Here is a 12,595-nt window from a genome sequence, read left to right on the forward strand (position 1 = left end):
TTATTTTGCTTGTTGGTGTCCATTTTACTCTGGTTGTTTCACTGCATTTGCCTTTATGGAATCAATAATGTGAGACTGCCACTTTTGCAACTACTACTACTCCTACTGTTCTGCGAAAACACACATACCTACACACAAACTATCCCTCACACATACTGGGGTCCAACTGCAGGTCTGGCAGTGGGAGTGAGTTGTTTAGCCATTCCTCTGGCTGGAGGAGTGAGGCCTCTGTGAGTGAGCCTTGGCTTGCATCATGCTGAGTGTTGCTCTGAGCCATCTCAAAAACATTTGGGATATTTGCCTCCCAGTTCACAACGGCTCTTATTCAGCAGGTGGGTATGAAATCATACCATATGACCCTATAATGTCATTCAGCTATTCGCCGTTTGGATTAGTGGTTTATTTTTGATTTTCTTTTCTCGGAGACAGTGACACAAGCGGTCTGGTGGAACAACTCATGCAAGATGCCCCTACTATTATGTGGTTCTCTATCCAGTCAGAAGTAAACATTGAGTCATTTTCATTAGTTATTGGTAACAGATTGGCGGAAGATGGTCACAGTTTAAATCCTCCTAGCTTTACAAACACAATGTGATCTCAGTCTGCCAATATCAAACCAAATCAAGCAGCAAAATTCTTTTAAAGCTAGCAAGCATGGAAACGAGACATATGTCATCATTTAGATACTGACAGTGTTGGAGTCCATATACTGTACATCGTGAGAAATCCTGCCACTCATATTCACATTTAAATGTTTTTCTTTTGCAAGGAGTTTTTTATGACCTGGTTCACGTAAACTCCACGTTTAAAGACATACAGTAGGTCTTTATAGCCATATAGAAAATATTTCTTTATGTCTATATTTATAACTTAAATGTTTTTGTCATTAAGCTTTTTATAGAGAACTACCAACTTTTTTTGGTCTATGGTATCTAATGGATTTCTACATAATGGTGATTTGATAATCTTAGCCTATAGCAGTATTTCTACATCTCGTTCATTATGTTTAAGTGCTGACATCCATAATTGGATGGATTAATGACTTGGATGTTTTTGTATAAGGAGGCAGGGAGGTTACACAGTCTGGAAAAAGGAACAGTTAATGGTCTGTTTTCTAATGTTTTCTATTGATTTAAATCAGGCTGTGTCTCTGTTTTAGTTAAAGCACATTAGATAAACAAGAATAATGTTTAATTTATCTCATCTGCCCTGTATGTTAGGAGTTTAAAGCAATATCTATTATGATACCACAGTATTGGGGATTAGCCATCTAAAATCTAATTTAACTTAGATAAACAATGCTTCCTCTTTGTTAAATTATATTTAAGTAGAAATATCAAATGTTTAGTAATAACAATCAGGTTTAATTTAAGAATTTTTATTTAATTTTCCTGAATAAGCAGTATTTTTCACATAACTGTGTGATGTAAACTGTATTTCTTCTAAGAAATATTGCTAAAATGATTTAAGGCAGTGTTACACTTTGCTATCTCTCTGCCCTTAGTGTCACTGTTGTGTGATTAGCAGCATGTGTTAGCTTTTTGTTTGAATAGAGAAACAGCCTGACAGCAACAACAGGTCGCCATGTGGTTGAGGGAAATTGCAGCAACAAGGTCGTGGAGGAAGTGGGGAGGAGGTTAGCGGGGCGCATGCCAGCTATCGTGTTATTCTTTTCATATTTCTGTCACTGGAGTACTGTGTGAAACTGACACAATGCTTTTTTTTTTTTTTTTTTTTTCATGAAAGACATGCACCCCGTTGTGAACTGGCTGGTTTGTATTATCATCGCAGAGAGGCAGGTTTGATTCAGCTCCTTATGCAGAGAATACTTGGAAGGTGTTTATTTTTCCTCTCAGGGCACCCGCCAGTCATTAGCTGGGAGGCATATGCACGCAGCATGTTTGGTTGTCATAAACCCACATGGGAACTCCATCCGTGACCGTAAGCTTGAGTCAACTCGACCCACGACACTCACACCTACAACTTCACACCTATAGATTCCCCAGGGTCAGATGGTGGTGTAGATTTACACTTTCTCTCATAACTGGGCCCTTTGTCACAGCGCTTGCAAGAATTGTTGCCCAACAATAGTCAAGCTGTCGAAGAATGTAACCCTAGTAAGGAATGTGAGGCTGCATGAGTTTTGACTAAGTAGGTGACTGCTGTCCCCATCCCCAACTTTAACCTCTCACCGCTCTGTGTCAAACGCAAAATTGCGTTTGATCGTTTAACCTTAACGTTTGACTTAATTTGACCCAAAATTGTAAATAAGTTGCTTACATGCCAGGTAGTCAAGCATAATTCATCATTATTGTTTTGAAAGGAAGTGGGAGACAGTCAGGGGTTTCCTTGCTATTATAAGGCCTAGCTAAACAACCAAACCTTTAACTAAACGACGTTTCCCAAATCTAATGGTTACAGTTGGTCCCAAGTAGACTTCTTTAGCAAGTTGGAGCTTTTTCGGGTGTTTATTTAATATCAGCTCTCTTTTTGAACAAAGATATGGTGATAGTAATGGTCCAAAATTATGTGAATTCGATTTTTTTGAATTTAAAAATTTAAAACGTTTTTCAGGGGAAGGACCCATCTTCCACAAACTTAAGGAAACACTGAAAACAGCAGGACTTCAACTACTAGTGCTCAACTTGATGTCACAAAATGAACCCTAAACATTTTCCAGTTCCCATAAATGTCCACTTTTAAAAAACACAATCATACTATGGTGCAGTGGATTAGTCTGTGATAAATATGCAATTGTTGTGAAAAGCAAAGTGGAACTTTCTTCTGCTGGAATATTTCTTTTGCTTTTAACTCAAGTTATACACAGCTTGGCTTAAATTCCTCTGATTGTCAACATTGAAAGCATTTAATAGAAATGGTACAACTTTTCAGGGCCAATAGAATGAAATAAATATGCAATATAAAAGTCAAGATATTTTCTTGATTCTGGAATTTTTATTTGAGTCTGCATTTCCTTGCAGAAGACAGCTTGGTTAATGGTTTTAATCGGGATGAAAAGGACTCCTCCACACACAGCCGGGCTGCTGTCCCCCTCCCATCCCCCAACTCTCCTGCATACTCTGCATTCCTTTAGAACAAATGTTCACTTGTAGCTATAGTGCCTTCAATAGACTAATGGTAGGTGTGAGGCAGATTGACTATGAAAACTCTCCTTAAAATAATCCATCTTTGATTTGTGGTCACAAATAAAAGAGTCACAAGATGCTACATGGTCAAGGTTGTCTTTCATTTGAACATTTGAGTTTAGGAAAAGTGAAAGAATTATACCTCTTTTATGGAATCAAAGGGAAATATCTCAGGGGAACAGTTGCAGCCCTTGTGACAGATAAAACATGGCAATATGTTTATGTACATAAACCAACTGTGTGTATGTGTGCTTCAGAATTGTAAGAAGAATTTGATCTTTCACTTTAAACTATAAAGTCTCATTTTACAAAATGCCACTGAAACACAAGCTCATATATTTTGGCAAAACAAGTTTCTTCATTTTTACATCCTTGTTTTGATAGAGTTTTGATAGAGAAACGTGTTTCTTCATCATTTTTACATCCTTGCTTTGATAGAGAAACATGTTTCTTCATCATTTTTACATCCTTGTTTTGATAGAGAAACATGTTTCTTCATCATTTTACACCCTTGTTTTGCTTTTTGGTGGACACACAGGGACAGAACATCTCTAAATTTCATTTTTTCCCCAATGTGCTGAAACAAAACATTTCCTTCTTTATCAAGCCAAAAAAAGTTGAGGAATGTGTGTTGAGAAATGTGTGGTGGTAGTTATGGATAGGCCAACAATGTTGAACAGGATGAGGTTTTAGCTTTAAATGACTCTTGTTACAACAGTGGATAGCCTTCTGAATGATGTCTGAAATTCTTTTTCCTTGAAGGTTTCTCTGTTTCGGAGAGTTTGGGTGCCTTATTTTAGCCTTTTAGCCTCAGGTGGAACAGAGAAATGGAAGTGTTTCACACCAGCTCTTTTAAACTTCAGGGTAGAACAAACATCTCATGCATAGTTGAGAAGCATGAGGTTAAAGGCGCATTTATATTTACCACAGATAAACTCTGGAACACTCCCACTATGCTGCAGAAAATATGCTTCACACAGTGAAGTGCTGCATGAGAAGAGGCATTTACTTCTGTAATTGAGGAGGAACATGTCTTGCTGACTCACAAGTCTTTGTTTCATTATAAAAACTGGCTGTCATCAAGACACTCTGATAAGATCTGGCTGTAGTCCAGTTAAACTGCATTGTTCTGTGTTTCTCAGTGCCAGTCTGTACCTCTGTTGTTATCAGAAGGACAGGCTTTTTCTTGTATTTTCAGAGCAGTATTTGATCAGATCTTCAGACAGCGTTGTGTGCGTCTCACAGTGACATGTTTACCTTTCCACTGAGCGTAACAAAGTTGTTTACTCATGGACTTGTTTTTCTTTCTGCTCAAAGAGGTTCGTATTGAAGTTATATGACTAGAAATGTAAATTTTTGTGGTTTCAATTAAAAAATAATAAAATCTATGATTTTTAGGCTTATCAAAGCAAATGCTTAAATTACATTCCTTGTTGAATGAAGCCTAGTTTTCACATGTTAACCAGTTTAAAACCCTGTTTACTGGCCGTAAAAGCCACCACCAGTCTCTTATAAAACACATCCAGCAAAAGCTACCACACATATCTCTGCTTCTCATACAAGTGCCCCTGTGCCAACTGAAGTGGACACTTGTGGCTGGTGCCTTCAATCGCGAAAAAAGCCAAATTCTAACACATAATGGTTTAATGGCCTGCTGCTCTTAGGAGGAAGAAAGGAGAGATTTGTTGGGCAGTAACTTTCCCCTGTGATGCTGAAGGATGTTTTTGTGCAAGCTTGTGGTTGGGGTGTGTTTCCTGGGGTGGGATTTATGGTTATGGGCTGTGGATGTTTGTGTAGGAGATTGGTCATGGCGAGGGGTGGATTGGCCAGTGGAGCTCCTGCTAGCAGGGGGACGTCACCGCTGGTGATTGGGCAGACCTGCTGAAATTTACAGCTGTGGATCAGGCCTGCACAGAGAGGCGGCTTGTGAGGCAGGCTGTTGTTTTTTTAGAGTACCAAAGAAACAGCCGATGTTATGTTTGCTCAACTGAATTAGGAGAAACAAAAACGCAAATCTGCCTGTTCCAACGAATTCTTAGATTCCTTGTTTCAAACGTTTGAAAGAATTAGTCATTTTCTCTTACCCAACACAGTAGTTTCCAACACACTGAAGTGACATTATTCATTTGCATAGGTGGAAATTCACTCGCAAAGCATTGTGCTACCAACTTCTCAAGGTGAAGTCATCCCTAGATACATATTTGACATCTGGGAACTGGATGGAATAAAACTGGCATTACAACATCACAGTTAGAACTGAAGTGATTCATTAATTGATTTGAGTCATTTTAAATTGTCTTGGCATTGTCTGCTGCCTGCTTCTGAAATGGGATGATGATTTGCTGTTTCTTTTTTTAATATTTTGGGGTTACAGTTTGTTTGTTGGATAAAACAAACTATTTAAGCGTCACCTTGGCATTCTATAGACAATTTGATTAATTGTGAAATACATTTTTTTCCTCTAATTATACTCGCCAGAAACGAGGAAACCATTAACAATGTTATGATCGTTAATTTTTTTATACCTTTTACTTTAGTCTCTCTTTCAAAGTCTAGGAAGACTAATTAATGTTTGAGTGCTTCCTGAACGGAAAACGGATAGAAAACTATTTCCGTACCAACGTCCTGAACTTTATATCGTCACACTGGAAAAGTGGCGAACATTAGTGTCACCATCTGGGTGCCACGTTTCCATCACTGCTGATCGAAGCTGGAGCTGAGTAGAGTCATTTGACCCTGGGCTGAAAGCTGATTTTACCCTTTTCTACTAAAGACAAAAGCCAGATGCTGGAGGGTGTTCATTAGACTAAAATGAGAATTAGAAGTGTATTTTTTTCTTAATGTCTAAAATTATGGTTTGGACTGGAATCTTTGAGCAGGGGTTAAATGTGTACAAGCTTTTTTTTCCTGTTTCCCTTTTGAGCTTTGTCTCACCTCCCTGTTTATCTGATGTGCTGTGTGTTGATTCAAGAATGCAGTCTTGTTGTGCACCTGCCGTATTGAAGTGTTAAAGAAGCCTGAGTGTGAGGCCCAGACCTCACAGAGTGCAGCTCACTAATAGGGCAGGTAGCTGTTTATGGAGTGCCTGCTGTTTACTGTCTGTGTGATGTCTGGGGCCCGCTCTGTCTCCAAACAAGGCATGGGAAAGACGGAGAGGCACCCAGCAATGCTGCGTTTGTTTGGACAGGGGGGGAAATTAGTGTTTGGAGATGGAATCCTGACCAAACAATTCCACCTGTCGCAGATCAGGTTGCAGGCAGCTCAGCAATGCTAGCGGAGTCTGATACTGTGAGTATTTCATGTTTTTTGGCCTTGTGATTTGTGATCAAAGAGACTTGTGGATACTCTTTGTCCAGGTTTATCTGTGGGAAGGACAAAAAGTGGCTGCTTCCACTTGGAGGGGAACATTTGGGTGATGACTTAGTCATCACAGAGAGCAATGTGTCACCATCCTGGAATGAGATAGACGGATACACATCTAAAAGAAAACCTGAAAATCGTCTGCTGCTGCGGGTGTAAATCCGTCACCCTCCCTCCTTCAGGACAAGAGGAGGAGGAGGAGGGATGCTGATGGAGAAACATGGCCTCCCTGGCCTTTCAGTAAAGCCCTGCGGCTGTTTCCCAAGCAGCACTGTGTCACCAGAGCTGCTGAGGCTTGTTTTATGTCGAGCAGATCGCGTGTCCAGACAGGCCAGTTGATTGCATGTTGTTATCAGTGGGGGGAGCGGAGGCTGTAACCTCTGTCAGGCCACCTGAAGATTTGGATTAGATTGGTCAGTCTCTGCACCAGACACACAATGAGCTTTGTTAGACACAAAGGGACCCCCACACACAACAATAGGGTTAAAGTTGAGTAACTACTTAAACCTGCTTAACAGTGATACTCCAAACATGAGTATTTAGCAATATTTTGCAAAAGGTTTTTGCAACATGCTCAGCATGCAGATTGACAGTAGGGAAGTGCATTATTCTGGATGAGTGGTTTAAGAAGTTTCTGTTGACATCCCTTCTTTTCCAGTGAAAACTGGTCACCGGGGCTAGATATTGATGTATTTGGAGAAACTGCAAAACCATTGCTGTTATTTAAAGAGCATGAGAGATTCATTTATACATACTTAATTTTATGGTTACAACAATTCATAAAATTTTTGATTAGTTGTCAATTATTTAATTAATCACAAACTATTTGAATAATTGATTGATCGTTTTGAGTAATTTTTTAAAGAAAAAATGTCCAAATTCTCTGATTTCAACTCCTTAGATGTGAATATTTTCTAGTTTTCTTACTCCTCTATGACAGTAAACTGAATGTCTTGGGTTGTGGACAAAACGTTTGAGGATGTCATCTTAGGGCTTTAGGTAAAACTGATCGGCGATATTCACCATTTTCTGATATTTTAGGGACCAAACAATTTATCAGGTAATCAAGAAAATAATCCACAGGTAAATCGTTAGTTGCAGCTCTAGTTTACTTAAGAATGCCACACGTGGGGGCATGAAGGTCCACATTTTTCTGTCAATCTGTTGACATACTGAGCAAAAATGTATATTTAAATGATCATTTAAAAATGATACCTGGGAAGCACATGTTGTCAGAGATGTTTCAACCTTAGAGATGCTGTTGCAGGTGGTATGGTCTTTTTGTACTCATGTCATAGAACACTAATGAAAACCTTGACTGAAAGTAAATCTAGAATCCTCTAAACTCCCAGACAGGTGACTTTTAATCCCAAAGTAGATTAATAAAATGTTCTGTACAGTTCGAGCCAAATCCACTTAACCATAATTGTATCTTTTAACACACTCAGCTGTCAGGAGTTGTGTATCAAAAATGGGACTAGAAGCATGTACAGTGCATGCGATGGATCAAGTGAAACATCTCAGGTCAAACTCTGATGTAGAGCTGAAACATTTAATTTAATCAGTTATTACTGATCTGACTGACAAAAAAATACATGAAAAGTGAATGACACTATTTAATTAATTGTTTTATTTTTAAAGAAAAAATGCAGAACATTTGATGGTCCTAGAGTCTTAAATGTGCTAATTTCCTTGTTTTACACGATTTATCTTTGGACCCTTGGCCAGATTTTCAGTGTGATTTTTGGGTTAAGAGAAAAATGAATTCTGTCTCGATTTGAAAAAATTGAAAAAGTAATATTTGTATATTGTGTATTATTACGTAGCAGTCTCAAGGTTTCAAACTACTCAAAACTGCCTAAACAGGAGGGAGATCTTGAGCTTGTAGGAAATAAATGAAGCAGGCCGAGCGTGAAGCGTGGCTGGGACACCAGCTCATCCCACCACTGTAAAGAAAGACCAGGCAGCCTTGAGCTGCGTTGGCGTTTGCAGGGGGTCCTGCTTTAAACAATATGGCCCAGCTCAATGCCTCAGCGCTGTTATCTTTACCAAAACAATGGCATGGCCCCCCACAATCGGCTGCAAATTTCCAGTGCGCTTTTTGATGCCATTGTTGTGACAAAACCACTCACCACTGATTTTTACCAGCTTTCTCTCAGCTGTCTCACGCTGTAATGAGCACAGATCCACTCACACAATTCAAAGGGCAACAATGGTGGAGATCAGTATGAGCTGTCACACAAAATTTGACCTTGTTTTGATAACTTTATTGTCATTTCTGATGTTAAATCGAATTCTTTTGTTTTTGGTGAGGAATTAATAATGATCTAAGTAGCCTAATTGCACACAGACTGTACTGACAACCATGCACATTGTGGAGGTTAAGACATGTTCACACACTTGTATTTGACAAAAAGGTTATTTACATTATGTTTTTTGTCATCTTTGAATTAGAGCTGCATCAATTAGTTAGCTGATAATTGATAAATTATGGTAATTTTCCACACAAAAATAGCAGAAAATGCTGATGAAATGCTTTTCTCCATCTAATATCATTGGACTTTAAAGACATCCCAACTTGGAGAAATGGGATGAACCTTTTCTTTTTACTGTTATCCAACATTTTATAGACCAAACGATTAATTGATTAATGTAGAAACAATGTGCAGATTGATCGATAGTGAAAATAATCGTTTGTTGCAGCCTCTAGGTTTAAACCTTTTTTAAATGGTTTAAATCTAAAACACTTTTATAATCATTTTTGGACAATTCTAATGCCATTATTTGCCCTTAGACCTGGATCTGAGTTCTTGATTAAAATTCAGTACTTTGACAGCAACAAAGTGCATAATCAGCCCACAGTAGGCCTTTATTAGAGGCATGACTTGGAAAGAAGTTTCGATGTTTGAAATATACAGCCTGGTAGTGTTTTTTAACCCCCAAAGCAGCTCTGCTGTCATCAGTGTCGACATGTTGTTCTCTGAAGCTTGCTGCCAGTGCGTGTATCATTAATTGAAAATGCTGGCTGCTATCTGTTTGTTTGCCTTTGCCATTCCATTACAGTGTTTTAACTCTGCACAGTGGAGCATCTTTGACAGCTGGCAGTGGGTGACAGTAAACAAAAGATACAGCCAATACCAATCCAATGGAAAATACCCTGATTGGCTGGCGTTCCAGTCCAGCAGATTGGCTAAGGACATCCTTCTGTCTTTGTTGCCACAACATCACAGCTATTGTTATTTCCTCACAATTTGTACCCCTTTCTCTTATCTGCTGAACAGATTAGTCTAATTAAATTTGGTTCTTTTCAGAGGAAAGGGAAGTGTGTGATCCTAACCAACATTATTGCAGTGATCAGTGTCTTGCTCAGTGGAAATTCTCAGGTGTGGACTCTTTTTTGGACTGGTTCTCAAACCACATGTCTTTGATAAGAAAATCTTCAAACGCCACTGAGCTGGCCAAAAATCCCCCTGATGACCACAACTGAGAAGGATGGTTAAAAGGAAGGGGAGGGTGTTTAATGAAGGCCTATTGTCAGTGCTGACAGGGAGGGGGACCTTTTTAAAGTGTGTGTTGCAGGGTCAGGGACCTCTCGCCTTGGGGCAGGTGAGCAGGTTAGTCTCCCTCCTCCATAGGGTACTTTTTCTCTAATCCTGGGGCGTGGTAGCTACAGACAGGGATTGGTTAGCCTCTAATCAACAAGATGGTCCCTGATGCTGCACTTGCGTCCCTGAATCTCTGTACATTTGGAGAGTGTCTCCAAGTCTTTCAAGAGTTCCCCCGTGATTCTTTGTCAAAATCCTTTCTTGTCTAGTGTCTACATTAATGTCCATCTCTCCGGTCATTCTTGTGAAATACTGTCACAGATGGCCAGGGCTTATGTCTCACTTGCGGATTATGCCCCCTCTACCATGTTTTACACCAGCCAATTGAATTAGTGTGTGTGTTTGACTCAGAGAGGAGTCAACTGGTAACACACACAGACTCACACAGGCTCTTATTTTCTCAGCCTCTGTAATTTCTTTGAACGTTCCAATAAATTCAGTCTCTCATCTCACCCTACTGCCTGGTGGGGTGGGCCTTGATGAAAAACAGATGACTTTACTGTTTCCAGACGGTGTCCCTGCTTCTTCCAAAACAGTGAGTTAGACATGAACTCACCTATTGTCTGGTGCCAACTTGAAGAGCCTCCTCTGATTAGCCTGCAACAGAGCGGGACACAGGCTCCTTCCTCTCCTGTTGTCTAGATAGAGATTCATCTTGCTTTTCTTTTCAGCTTTTCTTTTGCCCCAGGAGCTTAATTGTCTGTAAGACACATTTATTTGACAAGTGCTGTAAAGTTGTAGAACAATTAATACATGGAATCTATACAGTTGTGAAGTGTAGCCTTTTTTTTTTTTGTGAAATAAATACAAATTAATGCACTTTACATCCTTCACTGCTTTGCCTGGCTCTATAGACAAGGAATGCCATTCATAGCAGAGTGACGGATGTGATATGATTGGTAAAAAAGTGGGAGAGATGCAATCTGAATGCATTTTGTACATTCTTTTTCTCCTCAAGTATCATCTTTTGAAACCTCACCCTTAACAGAGAGAAACAAAAGATCGTCTCAACATTTTTTTGACGCACACACTGTGTCGATTGCTGCAGAGAAAGAATGCTTGCACAATAACTGCCTCTAAAATTGAATTTCTTCAAACCTATGTAGTATAAGTGCCCTTTTAATGGTATACAGTTAACAAATTGTATCATACACAAACAGAGACTCTGGGCAACAGTTGTATTTATCGAGTTCTGAAGAAGTACAAAGTTGAATAAATAAATATGACATTTAGCTGTCACTCCTAACTCTACCAGAATTCAGAGATGGCTGTTGAACAGATAAAATCTGTGGTGTTTGTGTTAACTGGGACGTTTGATTGACCCCACCTCACTTGTGACCACAGAAGCACAAAAAGCATGTCATCATCTCTATATTCATCATCTTCACCCGTCTGGGAATGTTATAACCGTGACTGAGACAGTGTGACCTGTTTACATAGATACATGTCTCTTCCGGTGCGCATAATGTCACTGCATGCCTGGAGGAAACAGAGAACAAGTTTCATCACAGCAGTTTTATGCAGCAACAACAGTGTTAGTCACTGTCACTCAACCACATCTGTCTTACACTTTCAATCTGAGCGCACAACCACGCATGCAGATAAAACAGAACATGTACTGTATTATTTTGCCCTGAGGGGATTTGTCTGGATTAGACAGAAGATGACAGTTAAGTTTCACTGTTTCAAAATGATGCTTGCCAAATAATGTGTGTGGCAAAGACAAAAGGAATGCCAAGAATTAATTTATCACTGGCTTACCTGTGACTCAATGAGGCACTTCATACCTGGCATTGTCATGCGTCTTGAGTGATCGGATCTCATTTCCTCGCCCTACATGCAGATAAACATGTACATCTTTCTGTATTCAAAGACCAAATACATTGTTGTTAGGAAAAACTGGCACAGTTTTAACACATTTTTACTGTATTTGTGTAAGTTGTTGTGATATTAAAGTGGTGGTCTGATCATTTGAAACAGTTTGTTCAAAAAGCTACTAAATGTTGGCACAGAGTAATCAAATTTCTAGAAAGCATGACCAATTAAGAATTTACCGTAACTGTTTTGGTAAAGTTAACTATAAGTTTGTGCTCCCTCAACAACTCTCACAATTGCTCAAATTCACTGATGAAATGAGTTGAAACAGACAGTACGTTCACAAAAATCTGATGCTTATCTTGGAAGATGAGAGAGCCTAAATGCGTAATTTGGATTACAGTGAACCAAATGGAAATCGGAGTGTGTTTCACCTACTCCCTGAGGACGTCATTTGTGTAGGCAGTCCTTACATGTGGCCCAGGACACATTCGCAGGCAAACTTCTAAAGAATGTGGCCACATGCGTCGCAGACCATCTCTGAATGTGGTCTGAGTGATCAGATCTCAGTGCATCTTGGATTCCTTGGTACTTCATTCTCCACTTGTGATTGGATCACACCAAAATGTGGTGTGATAGTAGTGACTTTGACTAATGAGGAAAATTTGT

At 39.4% G+C, this 12,595-nt stretch overlaps 1 protein-coding gene across 1 annotated transcript in view; it reads left to right on the forward strand.

Annotated features, from left to right (window-relative positions):
* Positions 1–12,595, forward strand: part of LOC141017137 (rho GTPase-activating protein 29-like) — a 34,186-nt gene that overhangs the window by 2,654 nt on the left and 18,937 nt on the right. The window lies entirely within an intron of this gene.

This window comes from Pagrus major, chromosome 21 (assembly GCF_040436345.1).
Source record: "Pagrus major chromosome 21, Pma_NU_1.0".
Classification (NCBI taxonomy): Eukaryota; Metazoa; Chordata; class Actinopteri; order Spariformes; family Sparidae; genus Pagrus; species Pagrus major.